This window comes from Pocillopora verrucosa, chromosome 8 (assembly GCF_036669915.1).
Source record: "Pocillopora verrucosa isolate sample1 chromosome 8, ASM3666991v2, whole genome shotgun sequence".
Lineage (NCBI taxonomy): Eukaryota > Metazoa > Cnidaria > Anthozoa > Scleractinia > Pocilloporidae > Pocillopora > Pocillopora verrucosa.
In genome coordinates, this window is record NC_089319.1 from 8561619 (window position 1) to 8582079 (window position 20461).

The 20461-nt window shown below is 37.5% G+C and overlaps 1 pseudogene; it reads left to right on the forward strand.

Annotated features, from left to right (window-relative positions):
• Positions 1 to 1278: 1278 nt before the first annotated feature.
• LOC136282962 (uro-adherence factor A-like) lies at positions 1279 to 18848 on the forward strand (annotated as a pseudogene).
• Positions 18849 to 20461: the final 1613 nt, after the last annotated feature.

Here is a 20461-nt window from a genome sequence, read left to right on the forward strand (position 1 = left end):
AGTGAATTTAATCGGAAAGTAAAAGATGCGAAGCTGCCGGAACAAACTGAACGATACTTAAACGCAACACGCAAGGACCTTGTTAAGAAATGTTGATAGATTTGTTATTATGAGCTTTTTAAAAGCGCCTTTGCCTTACACCCTCACCCTGCTGTCCACCTCCTTTCCCGCCCCCTTGTCTCCCATATCCTCACCATTTTCAGGCCCATATTACCCGGGAAATGACTGATATCATTGTCTCAGTTGGCATAGTTTGTCTTGTCTGTACCGAAAAGGAATGCGACGAAAGCAATATTCGATTTTTTACGAACAGCTGAATAACAAACCCATTCTAGTTGGTTCTTATTTTAATATGAGCTATTGGGAAACCAGCGCATGGATGCTGTCACCATTAACAATTTTATTCTACTTCATTGATTTTAAAACCAATAGATTCCATGTTGCCGTACATCTGGTTAGTAATAGATCATAGAGAAGGTCAAAATGCGGTAATAACGTTAGTGACACGCATGACTGCACTTCGTGTGTCACTTCTGATTCTTAACACATTTTAAACTTATACTTTAATTCATCAGACGCACGGCAACATGGAATCTAACTTTTTTAATGGATCATCAAATGGAGTAATGCCACGATGATTTCTTCTTTCTTTCACCCTGGGACCAGTTATTCGAAAAACGATAAGCGTCGGCTGTTATACGAAAAATATTTTGCATACATAGGCTATTCGGTTTGCGGTGCTCTGGGAAACTATCAGGCAAAATTGAGCAAAACAAAACATATGGAAAAAAAAAAAGATAAATCCGAATGAGAAATTCACAACCAACTCTGAGTTTGCCAGGTCATGCCCTTGTTTAATGGCGTGCTCACTTAATGAAATATTGCTAAATTAACATGTTAGCTATTTTGCGTTAAATATATTTTCTTCACCAGCCACAGGTTTACGTCATGCTTCGATAAGCGCGTAAATTTAATTTTATCTAACAACAAAATTTGCATAACGCATCAGTAGACAATAATGATATTGATGCCTACTGGCAAAAGTTATTGAAGTGGTAGTTATAGATGAATTGCTTTACCTATTTGAAAGGTTTTTCTATGTTTCCATAACAATTTGCAATTACAACTTGATACCTGGGTTTTCCTTGTGCTGGTCAAATGCGGTACTGTTTACCGCAAAACATGCCGGAACATGTCGACCAATCGGGTCAAGAGGCAAGTTCCTAGAAAAGGAACCGGATATACATATTTTTCTCCGAAATTCTAATGACTTGATATTTTTCTTCGATGCAATTGAACAGAGAGAGGCTTGATGCTCTCATTTTGTTAAACTCCAGCCTGTTTGAGAAGAACTCGGGAGAAAAGACGTCGACTAAAAGGTAAGCAAATCCTAACAACCTAAATGATAAATGTTGTGACTGAGTTGTTTGGGTTCCTTGCATGTCATTACGCAATGTGTAGTGTAGCTACATTGCTTGAATGACGAAGTCGACGATACAAATAAATTCTCGAACACGACAAGTAGGTTGTTTGAATACGAAATACTCTTAAGTATGTTTTATTATTTTTTTCTGTAATATCTAACATTAACGCTTAACTGGCGACGGAAACCAAACGTTTTGTTTCTTCCGCCAGTATACATGTTATTTTTATGAACCTATGTTATTTCTCACATGCAAATATGGCCCAGTAAGAATCGAACGCGTGGTGAAAATAGCGTCAAAGCCTAAGAAGCACAAAGAGATTTTCATTTGATACTTGAAAGTAGAATTTTGCACCGGCGGTTCTTTAATCGCTGCAAGATAACATGACACAAAATTTCGTGCTATAAACAATTAATTCATTTGAATGACACGGAAAGTGACAAACTGAATTCATATTGAATGCTTAATTTAATGAAAATCTTTGCGAAGAGTCACATATGTTGAGAAACTAACACTGATTTGATAAATGTAATAAATAAATAGTCTATATTAAAGTTCACACGGCAACCAGGTGGACAATCAGACATAGTTTGATGCTACTCTTGTTTGCAGATTTAATGAATGTAACTGAAGAATTTACAATTCATAGACCCAACGTTTCGACACTCCTGTCTAGTGCCTTCATCAGGGATGACTTAACGATGTGATGTGACGATGGCGGTTTGCTTCCTGACGCCTATTTACACCTCGTCAGAAAAAAAAGGCCGCTAATTAGTGATCATATAAAAGGACCTCTTGTTGCAGCGTTTAGATCACCCCTGATGAAGGCACTAGACAGGAGTCTATTGGGTTGGTTCTATGAATTGTAACTTCTTCAGTTACCTTCATTAAATCTGCAAACCAGAGTAGCATCAAACTATGTCAAATAAATAGTCTCAGGAAATCATAGGAGAAAAAAATACCAAGCACGTCATTTCGGTTGAATTTATTTTGAATGTTGCCATAAAACATCCTACAATGGCAAAGAGGAAATAGAATCTGAATTATCAGGTAATTTTCTGCATTAAACTGATTATTTTGTTCCTTGTTCGGCCATCCTTGCTGTTTGGCGCATAGCTATTTATAGCATCACCTCAAAAAACGTGAACACATGAGACATTTTTATCGATATGTGATCATCTTTATCACAGCGCACTCTCAATATGTCCATATTCTAAAGATGAGCACTGCTGGCTGTACCTGACTTTCATACTCTTGTATTGACGTATTAAGGATAAAGACTGGCTAAAGAACATAGAAGGGTTTTAGCAGATTTTTTTTTTAATCCATTCTTGCTTTTTACAAAAATAAACAAAAACGAAAAAACTGAGAATATTTTTGATTTCGTGAGATTTTCCTCTGCAATAACAGTTACTTCTAATAACATAGCATAAAAGGCTTGGGTTTCACTGAATAGCGCTTCTTATTACAACACTTACCCAGTGCACATGTACACATAAGGCCAAAAGCTATCTCCTATCTTCCCCCCCCCCCCCCCCACCCCATTTTCTTTTCTTTTTGTAAAAGCCTACCATTTAAGTTAAATGTTTTTGTTGTTCTCTCCGGCAAAAGAGATTTGTAGTTTCCATCAGAAAATTTTTATGAGAGAAAATTGAAAATAGACGAGTCTGTACCGACTAATGACCCAATATACGATCTTTTTGGCCTAATCCAAACGTTCCTCTGGCATTTTGCCTGTCGAGGGCGATAAGGAAAGTACTCCTATTGAGACAACACGTAGCAGCGAGCAGTCCAAGTCAAATCTGAAAGAAGTACGAAAAGTTGAGAGTAGTATTCACTCACAATCGGCGTAAAGTACAAGTTTCATCTGTACTTTACCATTAGATTAACTTCATTGAACCAATGATATTATTTTTGGTCTAGTTTTAATTAACAAAAGGGTTGCAAATTTGAGTTAAATTTAGAATTAAAATAGTAGATATATATGTCGCACATCGTGTGACGATAAAATTCAAAATGACATTTAAATAATGATGCCTGCAAGGAAATCTACGCTTTGATTTTTTTATATCTTCATCGACTCTTTTTTTTTTTTAATCTACTTTCACATAAATTGTATTAATAAAAACATCAAAAAAGTAGCTCAACAGCAATTTAAATTTGGAAGAAAAAGATGCGAAGCCAAATGTACTAACTAACCCCACCCCCCCTCTCTAAATCTAAGGTTCATAATTTCGTAGACGTGAAGATGTCATCGCATGTCATTCCGGTTTATGGGCTCCGAGGGAATATTCTATCAACCAAAGTGGTATTCAATTGAAGATCATTTTGTAGTAGCAATAACACGATGATGTCTTCTTTCTCTGCACCCATGGGCCACCTGTTCGATATGGGTCACTTTTTCGACAGACGATTTAATGGCTGCTAGTTTACGCTATTTTCTTTCTAAAAGTGTGTATTTGGGCCATCGTTTTCAAGGTGCTACCGAGCTACAGCAAAGCTAAAAGAATAGTAAAAGTACTGAACATAAAATCTGAATGCATAGGAGCAAACCTAAATCAGGGCTAACTTAGTTCTGTGTTGAGCAACATAGCCTTGGATATAATGACCTGCTTAACTGGTGAAATATCGCTCAAAAATATTTTGGAATTATTCGTGGTATACATTGTTTCTTCACCGACCACAGGTTAGCTTTATGCTTCGATAGCTTGGTAAATTGTGACTTATCTATTGCGAAACTTCACCCAGAGTGTCTATAGACAAGAACAATATCGCAGTCTAGCGAAAGTTACCTCCACATCATTTGAAATTCAAAATTGTGAAGACATACTAAAATTATTCAAATGCGGTCTGTTTAAGGCAAAACATGCAGGGACATGCTGGCCAATTAGGTAAAGAGGCAAGTTTCTAGGAAAGATACCGGAAATAAATATTTTTTTCGTGAAATATTTAAGACTAAAGTTTTCATCGGTGGAACTGTTTTTGTTATTGTTTACGAAGGAAAAACCCCTTTTTCATTATCGATAACATAGCTGGCCTGAATCAGAAGAATTCGGATGAGATGAAGGTTTAAAGGTATGATGATCTAAATAAGTTGTTCGTCACTTGTTATGACTGAGTCCTCTGGGTTCCTTGCATTAGAACTTTATAGCTTGAAGGGCAACATTTGTGATTCAAATTACACCTCAAAAATGACAAGTAAGTTGCTCACTATGAGAATGTAATCAGATGTTATTGTTTTATTTTAAAATGATATATCACAAAAATGGTGATATTTGCAACCGAAAGAGCTTTACTTCAATAAGCCAGTAGTCTCGGATATGCAATTATCGGCGAGTAAACATCGAAAGATTTGCAGGCATGGTATATTTCATATAAATGGAAACTTTTATTCGCCTGAACATGTAGCCGTTACATCGACGCTTAAGTAATTTCCGCTGCATAAGTTTTAATTTAAGTTTCAATATAATCTCCCGAAATTCTTATTCAAATTAAACGGAAAACTGAAGTGTACACAAATGAATATCTTAAGAACGCACATGGCGAGGAAATAATGTTGATTTTATAAATTTAGTGTACAATCAGCTCAGAAAAACTGTAATGAGAGTAAAAGAAAACTAACTATTTATTGATTGACTATATCCTGAATAAGCGTAAAATCAAACTATTCGAAAAAATTAAAATTTCATCGATGTTCTCTTTTACGTGGACTTTGGTGCTCCTTCTCTTATCAATTTTTGCTGACTGGTGCGTATTTATACTCTACCTCAAATCCTAAAAATAATTTTTCATCGATAGCAACATTATCAACTTACGAAAGTGCATAGGCAGGAATTAAAATGCCTGATGGATCGAATAATACTTTGAGTAATCTTTGTTACTTTATACTAATCATCAAAGCTGTAAAAGATGTACTCCTGTTTTTTAAAGGTATCTGGCTCCATTTATAGCGTGTCTGCATTTAAGGATCTTTATTTTGTTAAAGTGGATATCAAATATTATTCAAAACTGACTTCGATGGTTTGAATACGGTTTTACATATCACTGTATCTCCGATGTAAACGGACTCAAAGAGAGCATGAGGTGATATCAAAGTGTTCCTGATTCGCTTTTCTTCATTCCGCTTTTATGAGCTGCTGATGGCGGAGCAGGACAGAGAGCAAGTGTCTAAAAACTTACTACTACATCATTATGAAGAAGAAGTCTTTTAGGTGTATTTCTATATACCACTTTACTGCCTTAAAATTGTCTCCTTGAATCATCAACTGGATGATTCAAATGGACAATTATGAGATGGTAGGCTTTCTGTCAAATTTAGCCTCAAGGTTAAAATTGCAGCTTTGTAGCATAACATGGTGTCTTATAGGATCTTTACAGTAATCGAGCGTAACAGACAAGGTGAGATAGAGTCAGAGGTTTCATTTAAATCATTCAAATCATAATTTGACGCGTATCAGAAAATGAAATAAGCTACCGGAGATAAACGTGGAAACTTTGGCATGCAAACGGTGTGTGAGATTAGGAGTAATAATTTGAAATTGTATGTTTCAACTGACAATCCTGACACATTTAAGGAGAGGCTAGTTGTACTATAATTGAGATTACCATTGCATTCCCTGCAGCCCGCATGAAGCTGTGGAAATCCCATTTTTGGATATTCTGGCAGCTTTGAAAGGTCTCAGTTATTGTAAGGAATTTTTTGATAGCAGGAAACGTACTTTAAAATTCTGACACCCCTTGAGTGACAGCTACCGTGCTAAAAATGTCCCCAATTGTTATCTGCTTGTCAAGGGAAACGTTTTGTGTGTAGTGCCTTTAAAAAAAATAATAAGTTCGTACCCGCTTTAACAAGATCTATAAATAAAGATATCTATAGAGAGGACAAATTTGGATACGTTTCGATTTTTATTAATTTTTTTTTAATCTCCCAGTTTCGACTTAAATTTCATCTAATCTAGATGATGGCACAAGGTGGATATTCCTCAACCGATGATGGGGAAGAAAGGTCAGTATCAGTATACAAGCGCACAAATGATTTGACAATTTTAAGTAGTGCTACATAAATGCATTCAGGAGACTTTAACGAATTATTTCTGTTATTGTTCTATTATTACAGCGAAGATATCGATGACTCCTTTATTCTTCCTTTTATGGTAAGATCCTAGTCCCTCGCAATGTTTTTCCAATTTTTTTATGTTGGGAAGGAGAGTCTTCAAAAATTAAAAACAAACAAACAATTAGAACTACAAACAGTAGTTATGCAATTTGTACGATACAAACCGATGCTGCTCGAGACTGTCCTTTATTTTTGATCATCCAAAATTTACTGTAAAACGGAAAATTGTGCCTTTAGACTCTCACTTTCCACTTGATTCCTGCTGGTTCTTCTTAGGGTTAGTAAGTGTAGACTGTTTGGTCTAAGGTATTCGCCTCAAAAAGGCATTTTTCCCCTATTTTTCTATTCATATTTAGAATTTTGATAATACCCACAGAATCCAGCTGTCACATTGTTTGAGAAACAGGGTGATGAAAAATTCCAAGCGAAGATGTACGAAGAAGCTTCAATGTGTTATACAGCAGCGATGGAAGAGCCAATCATGCCCTTTATAGATATCTCTATCATTTCCGAAAGGCTCTTTCGAAAAAGAGCAGGGTGTTTCCTAAAAATGGTAAGCTTAAGTCATAGATCGGAATTCAGTTCTTTTATAGTTTTGGGCTTTTCCTCTTTCTCAATTCATATAAAATATTCTAATTTGATCTAACAGGGCAATTATCTAAACGCTATTCAGGACAGTGAGAAAGGTATATAGCTATATTTGCTTCTTGTATTGAATGTGCAATACTTTATTTCAACGGTGTGCAGTACTTTACTTAGAGGACAAAAACGAAGCTACCCTCTGTAAATTCAAGAAGCTATTTAAACTTTATTTTTGCAGTTAATGAATGTATCGCCATGCATTTGGCACAGGGAATTTGTTTACATGTTATGTATTTTAATTTGTGTTGTTGGCTCGTTTGTGTGTTCTATATCTATATGGATATATCGATATACTTAGATTGTTTTCAAAGGCCCCATTTAAACCAGCTTTAAGCTGAACTGGGACATCCATCCTGTTTTAACATTACAAATAAATGGATAAAAGTATTTTTTATATGACCAGCATTTCTCTACTAATAGTTAGACAAAAGGTACAACTAAAGCGGAATTATTCATTCAAATTGTCACTTTGTTGGTTGGCAACTATGTCAAAAGTCTACTGAAATTCAGCTCTTAGTGATTGTGTAGAGCACAGAAAATCATCCTATCTTAATGACTTTGTTCTTGCTTTGTCAGCCATTCAAGTGGCAAATAATCACAACAATCCGAACCTAGCAAAATCAGTTTACATCAAGATGAAAGCAATTATTTCCCTAGAAGACTATCCTCCAGCTTTTCCTTTGGCACTGTGGTACAAGCATTTACTTCCAAATGTGAGTGAAAGTGAGCATTATTTTTTCGCTGCAGTTTATTTAATAGGCAACATATGTTTAGTACGTTTGTTCGTTAATGATACCCTCCCTATAAATATAGATCGGGTAGTTGAGGTCAAGATAAATATTGACGAGATCGAGACAAGATTCAGTCTCAGTTCTTATTTGAAATTAAATCATTCTGTAACTACTGTAAATGATAACAATAATAACATTAATAATAATAATAATAATAATAATATCGCTTTGATGAACCACACGATGGTTTTTAGGTTAATTTTTTAAAATATTTTTAATGAAAACAAACCATGTTTCGGATGAAACATCATCCATCGTCAGTTTCATCCCAAACATGTTTTGTTTTCATCAAAAACTATAAAAAAAAATGAACTTTAAAAGCATCATGTGGTTCATCAAAGCGATATCTTACTTCGTGCCGCTACGAAGGCTTAATAATAATAATAATAATAATGATAATAATAATAATAAAAACAAATAATTCTCTGGTTTATCATTTCTACTTGGTTCGTGGTTTTTGTTTTCGTTAGCTTTCTTAGTTTGTTTGTTGTTTGGTGTTTATAAAGTGTGTATTTAAGTTATATTTTAGCAATGCAGGGACGATAGCACCGTGGCGATAGAACTGAGAGTGAGGGAAGGGAATGGGCATACAAGAAGCATTACTGCTTGGGAGCCTATAGATTTTAAATTTTATAGTTGAAGATATTTTCCTATTTTCTCGGTTTATATCTTCTCTCAGTAACCTTCTCCTTTCCCCACATTTCCATCGTACCGCCCATTCAATTAAAAATACTCGGCGATTAATCTTATTTCTAACTTCATTCAAGTGTGAGAAATCAAGAGCAGCTTTAAACGACCTCAAAGAGAAACTGACGGAAGAGTTTAAAAAGGTCAGTGTCATGCTTAGGTCTTCGCTGGGAAAGTTGTTCCTAAACTGAAAGTGCCGGTTATTCATTCGAGGTCTGACCCAAACCACGGTTTTACGCAATCAGTGGGCCTCAGGCGTTCTTTCTAAGAGGGTTCGTTTAATTAATAGATAACTGTTAGCTTTCGACCCTCTTGACACTGTTCAAAAAAATAATTGATAAAACATTCAGCTAAATTGAGGTTAGACTCTATGAAGTTAGACCATTAAAACCAAAACATTCTCTGCAAACGCGAGAAGATTGCGAAAATATCTTATTTCTTTTTTATCAGCATCCCGGATTTTTTATCACGAGATTGTCCATGACCACCGTCTCCTGTCTCCTTAATTTTGCCGAACGTCAATCATGTGATGAAATTAATTTTCAAAACGCTGATTCTTAACTCTCTCTTTCGTAAAGGATGAATCTGTCATTGACGAAGTATTATTTGAAATGCTCTCTTTCGCCCATGGAATGACAATGGATCCAGATACAATTGAGCTAGCCCTGGAATGTTACACTGAGTTATTGGACTTACTAGACTTCCTAATTATACCCGAAGTCCAACTTAGACAAGCTAAATGCCTACTACAATCGGTAAGACCTTAGACTGCCATCTCAAGTTGAAGTATGTAAACTCGACCTAGATCAAAGCGGGCAATCCCGAACAGGAAAGACGGGCCCACCTTTCCAGCTCGGTAACTAATCAGAACAGAAGATTTGCTCCGTATTGCCCACGGACGCTGCCAGCGATATCAGAAAATTTCGTATTAAGTATCTATCAAACTACATTTAATTTTTATCTTTAGACAAAGCAAGAAACTTTCTTAACTCATCTTTCTTAACCTATTGAAATAATTACTCAACATCTTATTATAGGGAAGATGCGATGAAGCAAAAGTGGCCTGTGCAAAAGGTACGGTTGGCAGAAAACTCTTTTACTTCTTTAATATCTTGAGTGATTTGCGTTAGTAAGGTTAACAAAAAGGTAGTTTTAAGGGTGACCAGTCACAAGCGTGTTATTGACATAAATTCTAGACTTGCGAAGAAAAAGAAAGTCCTATGTTGTAATGATGGAGCAACCCAGCTCTTTCACTGTGTTTAACGATATCATTAACTCTATCAGTGCCAGATTTGGTACGTACATATTGAATCCGTACATATTGAATCCATGGCCATAAATGAAATTCCTTGTATTCGGTGATATATCGGAAGCCAAGAAAGCATCCAAAATACACAAATTGTTGTTTTTTACCAACATTTTTATTGCTTTGCGTCCCTTTTTTCTTGGTTTAGATTGATTTGTTATGTTTGTTATTTATATTTTGTCTTCTTTTTTCTTACAGTCCTATGGTTCGCAGGTGATAACGTGGACGCTTTGAGTCTAATGGGTGAAATTACACGACAGATAAGAGAAAGAGAACTGAGACAAGCAAAGGAAATGGTACATATGCGACAGGATTTGTAGATAATTGTCGTGAAAACATTGTATGGTGCACTTATATTTCCTTACTCATCCTCTTTGATACCGAAGGCCACCAAGGGCGACTTACTATTGATAATTGAATTATCATGTGGTTTCAGTAATGAGTACTTTACTTTACCGAGTAGGATTAAGGACTATAGCCATACCCCCATCCTGGAGGGCCAAAGACTTTCCTTTTTTCGGGTATGTCTTGCTACTATATTGCCGGTATGGTTAATGAATAAGGGAGACTGAAATTTAAGCCGTCGTGGTTCTCAGTTATTAACCAGGAAAAGGCGATAGTCCGTGATCAAGAGCAATTAATTTTTTTATTTCTTTTCATTTTAAAATGAACATAATAGATGGCTTTTGTACTATAGATTCTATACAAAACAAATTAGAATTCCTTTAATGGCAAATATACTCTTACGTTTCGCCGAAGTATCCGTCATTACTTGCATCAGTGCATTTGAGTGACTTGCTAATTATAAAAAAAATTAGAGTAAGCCCTTGAAACCTGTCTAATCTACGAGGGGAGGCTGTTTTACTCAACGATTTCTCACCTCCGATGAAATGGTATCTTTCGAGCACACCCTAAAAATCCTTAAGGGAAAAAACCTTCAAGAGCTTGGTGGTATGTCTCATAGCTCTTGTGAAACAAATATGTTCCTGAACGTAGATCGCATTAATCCTTGATGTTTTTTTTTCAACAGACAGAATTACAAGGCACTACAGGGTCTCCGTTGGAAAAAGGAAAGGAGAAGAATGTGGCCAAGCTGAGTAATTATACAGATGAACAGCAAGGAGGTGAGGTGAGAAATTCGTGGCGCCTTAGACAAACTATTGCAGGAATATATCACCTTTTACTGCGGGTAGCACACGAAACTTAGTATATCTCGATGTGTCTTACACAAAGATATAGGTCAGGAGAAAATAAGTGACCAAGGGAAATACAGAAAATAAGATATTTATCATACGACTTCTACGGCTCCGCTCATCTAATCGTTTAAAAGACCCTTTTGAAAACTAACGATCAAGATAAAGCCGTCCGGCCTCGCACAAACACGGTACTTTTACTTTTCCCGAGAACGCGAAGGAACTGAAATGATAAACAAAATTGCAATTTTTAAATTAAATTAAAGTTTCCTGATCTGACCTGACGAAAGACAGGAGAAATTCTCATCGTAGAATCTACTATGCAGTTTTCCAGCGGGCTTCCTTCTCAAGCATGTGTGTGTTAATGCCCATATGATAAGATATTCATTAATTGAGCTCGATCAACCGGATGGGAAAATATTTGGCTACTCGTTACGACGCACAGACTTCACTGCGATCGATCTGTGTCTTCTTACCTCGAGACAAGTATATCACCGTCCGACCCTCCCATTCAATCTGTAATTAGGTATTTCATCATATTTTACTTGCAGCGGCAAACTGCACAGAGGAAGGAGGAATCTCCTTTTCATGTTGTTACAAATGGTAGGGCTTAAGATGTTCTTCTTGAATCATTGATACTGGCATGGTAATCGTAACTTATTACGTTACCTTTATTTCTACAGCGGTGCAAAAGAAGAAGGAAGATTTAGATCTAGCACAGGTCGAAAGCGTGAACACCAAAGAACAGGGTATCATGATCTTTCTTGACTGGTTTTCCTTCAATTTTCGTTGTATTTCATCATTCAAATAAAGGATTTCTTTTTCACGTTCATTAAGTATTATTTAATTAAAGGAAATAATCAAAGGAAAAAGAAGAGAAATAAAGAGAAGAAAAAGAAAAAGAAAGCGAGGAAAAAGGCTCAGAAGAAAAGCGCAAGTTCCCCAGGTAAGAAAACTAACGCGTTTTTCTGTATACATTTGAATATATATTTAAACTGTGTTAGTGTTGATGTAGCTGAGGAAATCATGTCAAAAGGGAAATTCCTTGACTCATGGGTGACTTTATTACTGCAGTTAATTCATCTATTTGTTTTCTAATTTACTTAGTGAAATTCTTTTTAGTAGATTTGGACTCATTTGTGTCCTTTGTATCTTTTAAAAATTTCGTATCATTTCTGTAACTAAGCGATTTTGTCACTACATTATCAGATCTACCACCGGTGAGCAGCGACATCAATATACCATCTGATGAAAGCCTTGACGAAGATGACTCGCAAGCGACGGATTCTGTCATTGGAGATCCAGATATAGGCTTTGGCTCTCTCAACATAGTCACCTCACCGTTTACACTTAATGTTACTGAAGTCGATGGATACGAGGAGTCAGACGGTGAAGAGTTAATTCTTACACAGAATACTCGCTGCCTAGGGCCAACAACAGGAAATAAAATTTCCTCAGATTGTAAACAGACGTTTGGAGGGACAATTTCCAGTCTTGATTGGATTGGCACATCTGACGAGATTCCTCGGTCATCTGATCTTGCTACCAGCAAACAGCCGAATTCTCAGCCTATGGAGGAAAAACCACTTATAACACAAAGGAAGAGCTTAGGATTCGGTGATGCAACGTCGAATGCTTTAACTCCAGTGACAGCTGAAAATGTTAAACCAATTGGTTTAACATCTCAAACAATAGTTGCATCGCAGGGGCAGACGACATATGCAAGTGTTACTTCTAGAAACCTGGTCCGCGACATGAGCCAAACAAGGAGTGAGGCGAAAACATTTAGTAATTATGACGATTTTCCGACTTTGGATAGAAGCTCTCTTCAGGTATCAGCCAGCTCTTCTAGTGCTGTCTGGAGCAATTTAAGAAAAGCTCACCAACTTCCAAATGAATCCACTCTTGTTAGCGTATACTACGACCAATCACTCAGGAAAAGTCCTGTTCAACCAGGTAGTTCTACTGTTTCTTTCAGCTCTCCCCGACCTGAACAGTGGCAAAGGTCCTTAACGACAGCCCCAATTATCCAGGGTTTTGAAAGCGGTGGAATAGCAAACACGACTAATGCGTCGACTGGTTCAAGCAATCGTGTACCCATTCCTGAAAAGGTTTTTGTTGTTTGTGGCCACTTTTTGAGTAAAAGACCTTTGTGTGACTACGCACAGGCGAAGACCTGTCAATGGTGTGAGGATCGTAGCTTGCTACATTACGCCATCTGGAATGACATCCACCATTGCTGGCAAGTAATAAGGCCATTTCCTGTGGGTAAGATTCCCCCCAACGCTCTCCTAAATGTATGCCGGCATTTTGCCATTAAAGTGTCCTGTCGAAAGGAACCGTGCTCTTATGCTCATGGGGAAATAGAGAAGCATCTCTGGGAAAAGCAGCGAGAAGGCAGTAAGTGCACATTACTCTTTAAAACTCAGGGGACTGAGAGAATTTACAAAGCATGTCAGAGTTGACCCTGGTCATGCATATGTCATTTCTCAATATAATTGACCTGTTTATTTATTATTATTATCTCGGAAATAGGCCTTCCCACCCCTAAAGAGAGTCTACGAGTGTTACGATCTATCAGCGGTCCAGCAACTGCACAGCACCTTACACAGGAGATAGATACTAGTTTCTTGCCGCTCCAGACGACGGTAATTATAACAGAATGTGCTACGATGGCCTCTTTCACAACTTCCACAGGAAATGTGTACCCTGGCGTTGACGCTGTTACATCCCAAAGCAAGATTGCAAGTCTTCAATTGAGGCCTACCACTGACGTTCAGTCAGGTAAACCCTCGACATTTAGCCATATCTCAGCTACACCTGTAATGTTTGCACCCGAAGCAGCTCCAACAGGACCCATTTCCTACCAAAGCCCCACTAAAGACGGAGTTCACACTGCTTCTCCTCTTTTCTCCAGCACAACAGCTATGGCATCTGGTGAATCCTCTCTGCCCCTTCAATTTTTACCTGCATCCGATGTAAGGATTCAAGAGGCGAATTCTAAAGGAAATACATCATGTACGAGCTCCCTCGCAAAAGAGACAGAAAATCCCATTGCACCCATCGCAGCCTCTGTCAAACCTACTAATATGATGTCAAAAGTACAACATGTAGGGACTGTCATGTCTCATACCCAAGGAGCAGAGAGTTCCACCGCTTCCACTTGCTCTTCATCTTCGGAGAACACTGAGATAATTTCTACTCCAGTTCAATCGTCTGCGCAAACATCCATCAAGACCTCTCAGGGCGTTAGCCAAAGCTGTATTCCCTCCGAAAGTACTGTTGCGGAACGCTCTACAAATTCCCAATCTATCACTTGGTCTAACGTTCTCAAGACTCCTGGAAGACCTTCTACACCGATTCAAAAGACGACTGCCATCCCTACAAACAACTCTTCCAATGAATATAGAAAAGTACCAGCTGGTGTTTACGTCGTGTGCGACCATTTTCTTAAAAAAAATCTTCAGCGGGCGGCTAGTGTTTCCCACAAAGACAAACCTTGCAAAGGCTGCGAGAAGCGGTCAAAGTTTAAATACGCTTTCTGGAGTGTCATTTGGAAACGATGGCAAGAAATAAGGCCCTATCCCAAAGACGTGAATATTAATTTTGCATTTAGGGTATGTCGTCAGTACTCCAAACACGAACGCTGTCTTAAAATACCGTGCTCATTTGCCCACGGTGAGCAGGAGAAAACCATGTGGACGATGGAAAGAGAAGGGGGTAAGTGATATCAAGATACTCACAGTTTTATTTTCGGTGAGGATTCATCTTCTCTATTTCCTTTCTTTTCGCAACTGGATTGTTGTTGGTAGCATGCGGAACGTTTCGTACTTTATTACAATCATTTTGAAATCAATGGTGATCTTTGCAGTCTCATTGGCTCTCGTTGGTCCGATGAATTCACATATCGCACCACTTTATGCTCAAAATCAAACACAAAATTTTTAAAAATATTTATAGATAAAAAGTAGTGAGCACCACACAGCAAAAGATCTTGTCAACTATGTTTATTATTCGACCGGTTTCGACTGATCACACAGACTTCATCAAGGATTTAACATTTAACACAATTTAATTGTGCTCGAAATCATTTACCGTATAAGTCACGTTCAAATTGGGGTGTGAACAACAAAACACCCACAAACAGGAAATGTTACGCAAATCCAGCGTAACAAATTGGAAATAATACGCGAATACAGCATAACAAATTGAGCAATGTTTATTTTTGGAGCTCACGATTTAATATTAAATCGTGAGCCGCAAAAAAATTAACATTACTTAATTTGTTACGCTGTATTTGTGTAGCATTTCCAACTTCTCAAATTGTGCTCGAAATCATATGATTAGCTATACAAATTTCACTCCACTGAGTTCAACTATTATGATTGTTATTATTATTAATTCCTAGTTAGCGATACTTGACTGCACTACAGAAGACATCAAATTTGCCATATGTGATTAAGTCCTATGTGCTTTCAAAAAGCCAATGCAGCCATAGGGAAATATGCCCCTGATTAATTGAGAATGTGATCCTAAGCATTGCTCATATTGCAGACAAAAATATTTCTTTTCTTAGCGATTCTATTTAGTCACGAGGTCAAGAGTTAAATGTTAAATCTACTATGTTTTCTATTTTCCATCATGCAACTAGTTCTTCCTACTCCGCGGGAATTTCTTACTGGGTCATTTAGTGGCAACCCATCTGCTTCGGCCGAGAAGTCCTCAGCAATGCACCTTTCCTCCCAACTTCTTTACAGACCTTCCCCCCCAGGAGTAACAAATGGCTCCTATGGATTATGCAGAAGGTAGGATAATTTAAGCTTGTATTAAAACGACTACGATGATGACATGATTTTTTAAGCCGGAACCAAAACTTTCCTAGAAACCAGTTGCATTGATAAAACGTAAGAGCCTTTAGTACTGATGAATAATGTACTTCAATACTCACCCTAAGCCAAATATAGTTAAAATTAAAACACTTTGCACCTTTGAATACCAAATTGAACAAAGTATCAAACTATTTGGCAGTATTACATCGAAAATGTTATAGATTGAATGTTCTATCGATGTTTGATTGCACTAAAGAAGACCTCAATCGATGTCAGTGGACTTATACGACTTTTTCTTGGAAACAACAGCTTTTCTCACAAGGTTATTTTGTCATATCCCATTAACAGTTTCCACACACGTGAACGGTGTAGATTTGGTAGAGGGTGCATCTATGCTCACAGCCAACAGGAACTGAATGAATGGAAACAGGAGTACGATAGAAAATTAAAGGAGAAAGCAAAGGAAGATATTAAAAAGAGAGAGGAACTGTTTCTTCAGAAATGGCATCAAAATTCTTAAAAGCGCCTCCAGAAGACGTAAGTCTCTTATTTCATGTTGGCGTTACTGATAAGATTCGACAGACAGATGCTAAATTTTATTTTTTCAGCTATCACAATGACAACTCAGATATTGAACACTTGCATGTCAGGAGAAACGACAAAAAATCTAATCTAAATTTTGAAAAGATACCACATAAATGAAAAGCAAATTTCACCCCTAAATGTACAAGGGGAAAATTAAACTTAAATTAATCCAATTGAAAATTTTGTTTTTCTTAAATACTCACCAAATTATCGTAGTTTAGAAAATTTCATGATTTAAAAAAAAAGGCGTTTAAATTAATGCAATTCTGACTTTCAATCAGGTGGAACGGAAAAAAGAAATACTTCCATGCATTCGGAGCCTCTTTGTTTGTCTCTGGGTTCCACTATAATTGCAAGTCAGGATGTAATATAGACACAACACATTAAAACAAAATAGAATAAACTTATCCAATCGAGTGTGTTTGTTTATCCAAATTGTCGATTGCTATCAGGAAAAATAACTAAAATTGATATCATAATTATATAATTGATTTTTTAATATCACATTTCTCTTTTTAACATCAATAGCAAGTGGAATGTCTGCCTGGAGTTGAGGTTATTTGCTCACCTCAGGAGCTTAATGTAAAACTTCGGGACAAAGAGCAGTTTAAGTGGATATTTACTCTTAGCTTCAAGGTAAGTAGACATTATGATGGTGAGGTCATAAATGCATCAACCAGAAAGTCGTAGCTAAAGGTACATTTTAATGTGTCTCAATACAAATGATACCTTAAATATATTTATTGAAATTACGGTCTTTTTCTTAACTCGACTTAGCATGCAGCAGTTTCTTTATTAGAGTTTAAAAAAACAATGACATCAAGCTAAAAAATGAAAACTATGGTTTTGATCTGTTAAATGGCAATGAGATTTAGAATAATAGCAATAATGATAATGAAAATAATACCTGATACCTTAAGTATATATTTAAAACAACGATCTTATCATTAAATTTACTTAACAACAGTTCATGTATGGGCTGAAATATTTTTGTTAGGAAGGATAAACAAATATGTGATTAAAAATTTTAGTTCGTAAACTGCCACCATTCCTAAAATTGTCCGAAACATTTAGAAGTCTGGTGTATAGATGCGGGTACTCCAATTTAGAGTTCAAATGGTGTACCTTTGAATTATTTTCAAGTAATGTATTGTATGTCATCAACTTTTCAGCCAGATGAGGTAGGATCGTTGCAGAATGTTTTTCTCCTCAACCGATACCACAGCTGTTATCACTTATCAGAAATTCGTGTTGGCTGCATTGAAGAAAAGCGTGGCTCTGAGACGTACAAGCTCTTATACACAGCCAAGCTGGAAGACTCTTGGTACAAGTCTCCAAACTCAGAAAGACTGGTTGGGCGTGTAAAGGTGGCTCTCGCAGTCTCGTTCGAATCTTCTCTGTATGGAAGCTTTGAACAGTTGGTTTTATTTGACTTTGGGAGGAAGCCCTACCTAGTGAAAAAACTCATGCTGATGTTACGAGTGAGTCAATACACTCCCCATCGCACGAGAGCCTCTCGCCTCGCAGGCGCCAGCAATATAGGACGAAAGGTCAGTGGAAGTGGTCAGATTCAACCAGGCAACAAGAGAGGCTCTCAAGGCAGAACACTTGCTAAGGAAGTACAGTCTTCCTAGACACCTAGAAATTGCTGATGAGTTTCTGAGCCCTAATATCTACAAAAGTGTCATGCATCAATTACTATTTGTGGAGGAGAGGTTCATGAAAGAAGAAATATCACGGTACGTTCTAAGAAGATTTTAGATATGCTTCAAACTCAATGATCCATGACAGGTAGGTTTTTCTAGCAGATATGCTGCTCTCCAGTGTGGCCTAAAGTTGGTGCATATTAAAGGATAGGCGTTTGAAATATACTGATCCATAATGGGTCGTCTTTACAAAATAACGAAGGCTCTCGTCTATTCCATTAAGAAGGAAGTACAACGCATGAAGAGTTGGCTATCATAAAAGCCCTTGAAGAGTCACAAGAGAGCTAAACGCTTACAAATCAAATATGAAATGTAATGGCATACAAAAAAAATAATTTTATATCACCTTAATATTGGTGGACGGTGAAGTTGCCTAAATTGATGATAAGATTTTGTTTTTTGTTTTTGTTTAATTATTTTTTCCTGGTCGCTTTATTTTGTGTAGTTACACCTTAAATATGCCCAGCTACATCACAGCGGAATCTCTTCAACGAGAGAACTGGAATGAAGTTTGCTGTGGATGGCGAATTGTTTGGTGTCCTCCGTCTGCAGGAAGAAGACGCTCTTAGACCAGACGATGCAGCCGGTCGTCTCCTTTAATCGCAACATCAATTCTGTCTGGCTGCAACTGTCCGCTAGTGGATCTAAACGGTTTACGAAGCTCCCGTGGAGAAAGTGGAGAGTGAGAGCGTTGTTCTAAGACTGCCGTCCAAATTGTGCTCAGACCTAAAGCTACATGACACCTGTGATGCTGCCGTTAATGCTCATTTCCAGCTGAATCGGTTGCCTCTTTGTCAGTTGCACGAAGCTGTTGAAAGACTTACCACAGGACAGTTACGTCTCATATTTCCGGATCCAACTGTTGGAACTCTCATAAGCGAAGTACGCATTCGTATTCTAAAGGTGTGCTTTGAAACCTTAGGTCGTTTTCCAAATATATGTAGCATAAACAGAAGGGAATGTTGAAATTCCAGGTAAAAATTCGTTGGCAATGGCTTCTCGACAAGCGTTTGAATACAAATCAAAAGAAAATCATCGAAAGGATTGCTTCCCTTGAAGACAATGCCCTCCCTCTGGTCGTATTTGGTCCGTTTGGAACGGGAAAAAACATTTACCCTTAACCAAACCGTACGTCTTTTTGGTACAGCTGGACAATCCCACAGAATTCTGTTATGTACTCATTCCAATCGGGCAGCAGACATCCACGTGGAATTGTTGCATGAGTATCTTACCAAGAGTGGAATACCTGCAGCAAGGCCTCTAAGGGTTTATCAGCCAAGGAGAAGGTAAAGAGAAAAAACGAAAAGAACCAAATCATTTTTTATACATGTCCTTTATTTCTCATGAGCGACTAAGTTGCAAAGAACCTGCAACGGCTGCCTGTACGGCCCTAATCGGACAAAAAGATGAAGTATGTGCATCCTTATTTAAAAGAAACGACCATTTGAAACTACATAGTGTCATTTCACTATATGAACATGTATCGGTGAGTAACTACTACAATTTTTATTTCTCTAATCTCAGACTCGAAACTGCATCTGTGGTAACTGCAGAAAGTATTGTTTTGTCAAGGATGACCTGTTTGTTTTGGCCTTGTCAGGGTGGGTCGTTGAGCATCGCGTAGGTGATACACAACGCTGAGCACATCATCAAGTGGCTTCTTGATCTGGAAGTGCTGCAGCGGATTCTTCACCTCATATCCTGCATCGATGGAGGGGCCGCTCAAGCGCTTGAACCGCGAGGCCTTAAACCCGTTGAAGTTTGGCGGGAACAAACACAAAAATAGTCTTTAACAGGAGATCACATGCAGGTATTAGATCTAGATTTTAAGGAAGTGAACTCCAGCAGTTTTCTAGCGGGGTGCAGTGGGGGAGCTGCGTCGCATTATCATAGTTTTCTATCTGTTCAGTAGGCGTTAATGTTTCGCTCCCATTATCATTTTCATTTTTTGTAATGTCCATTATTGATCTTTTTAACAAATTCGGCCTAAAACATAATCTGTACTGTGGGAAAAAAAAACTAGTGGACTCAGATAAAACTCCTCACAGAAAGAACAGTCTTGGCGTTATATGTCGTTATTGAAGATTTAACGTTCAGACATTATATCTTACTATCGATGAGCCCAGAAGTCCTATTCGCCTCACGCGCGAAGTTTGGGACTTCAAAAGTCACTGGCTGAAAG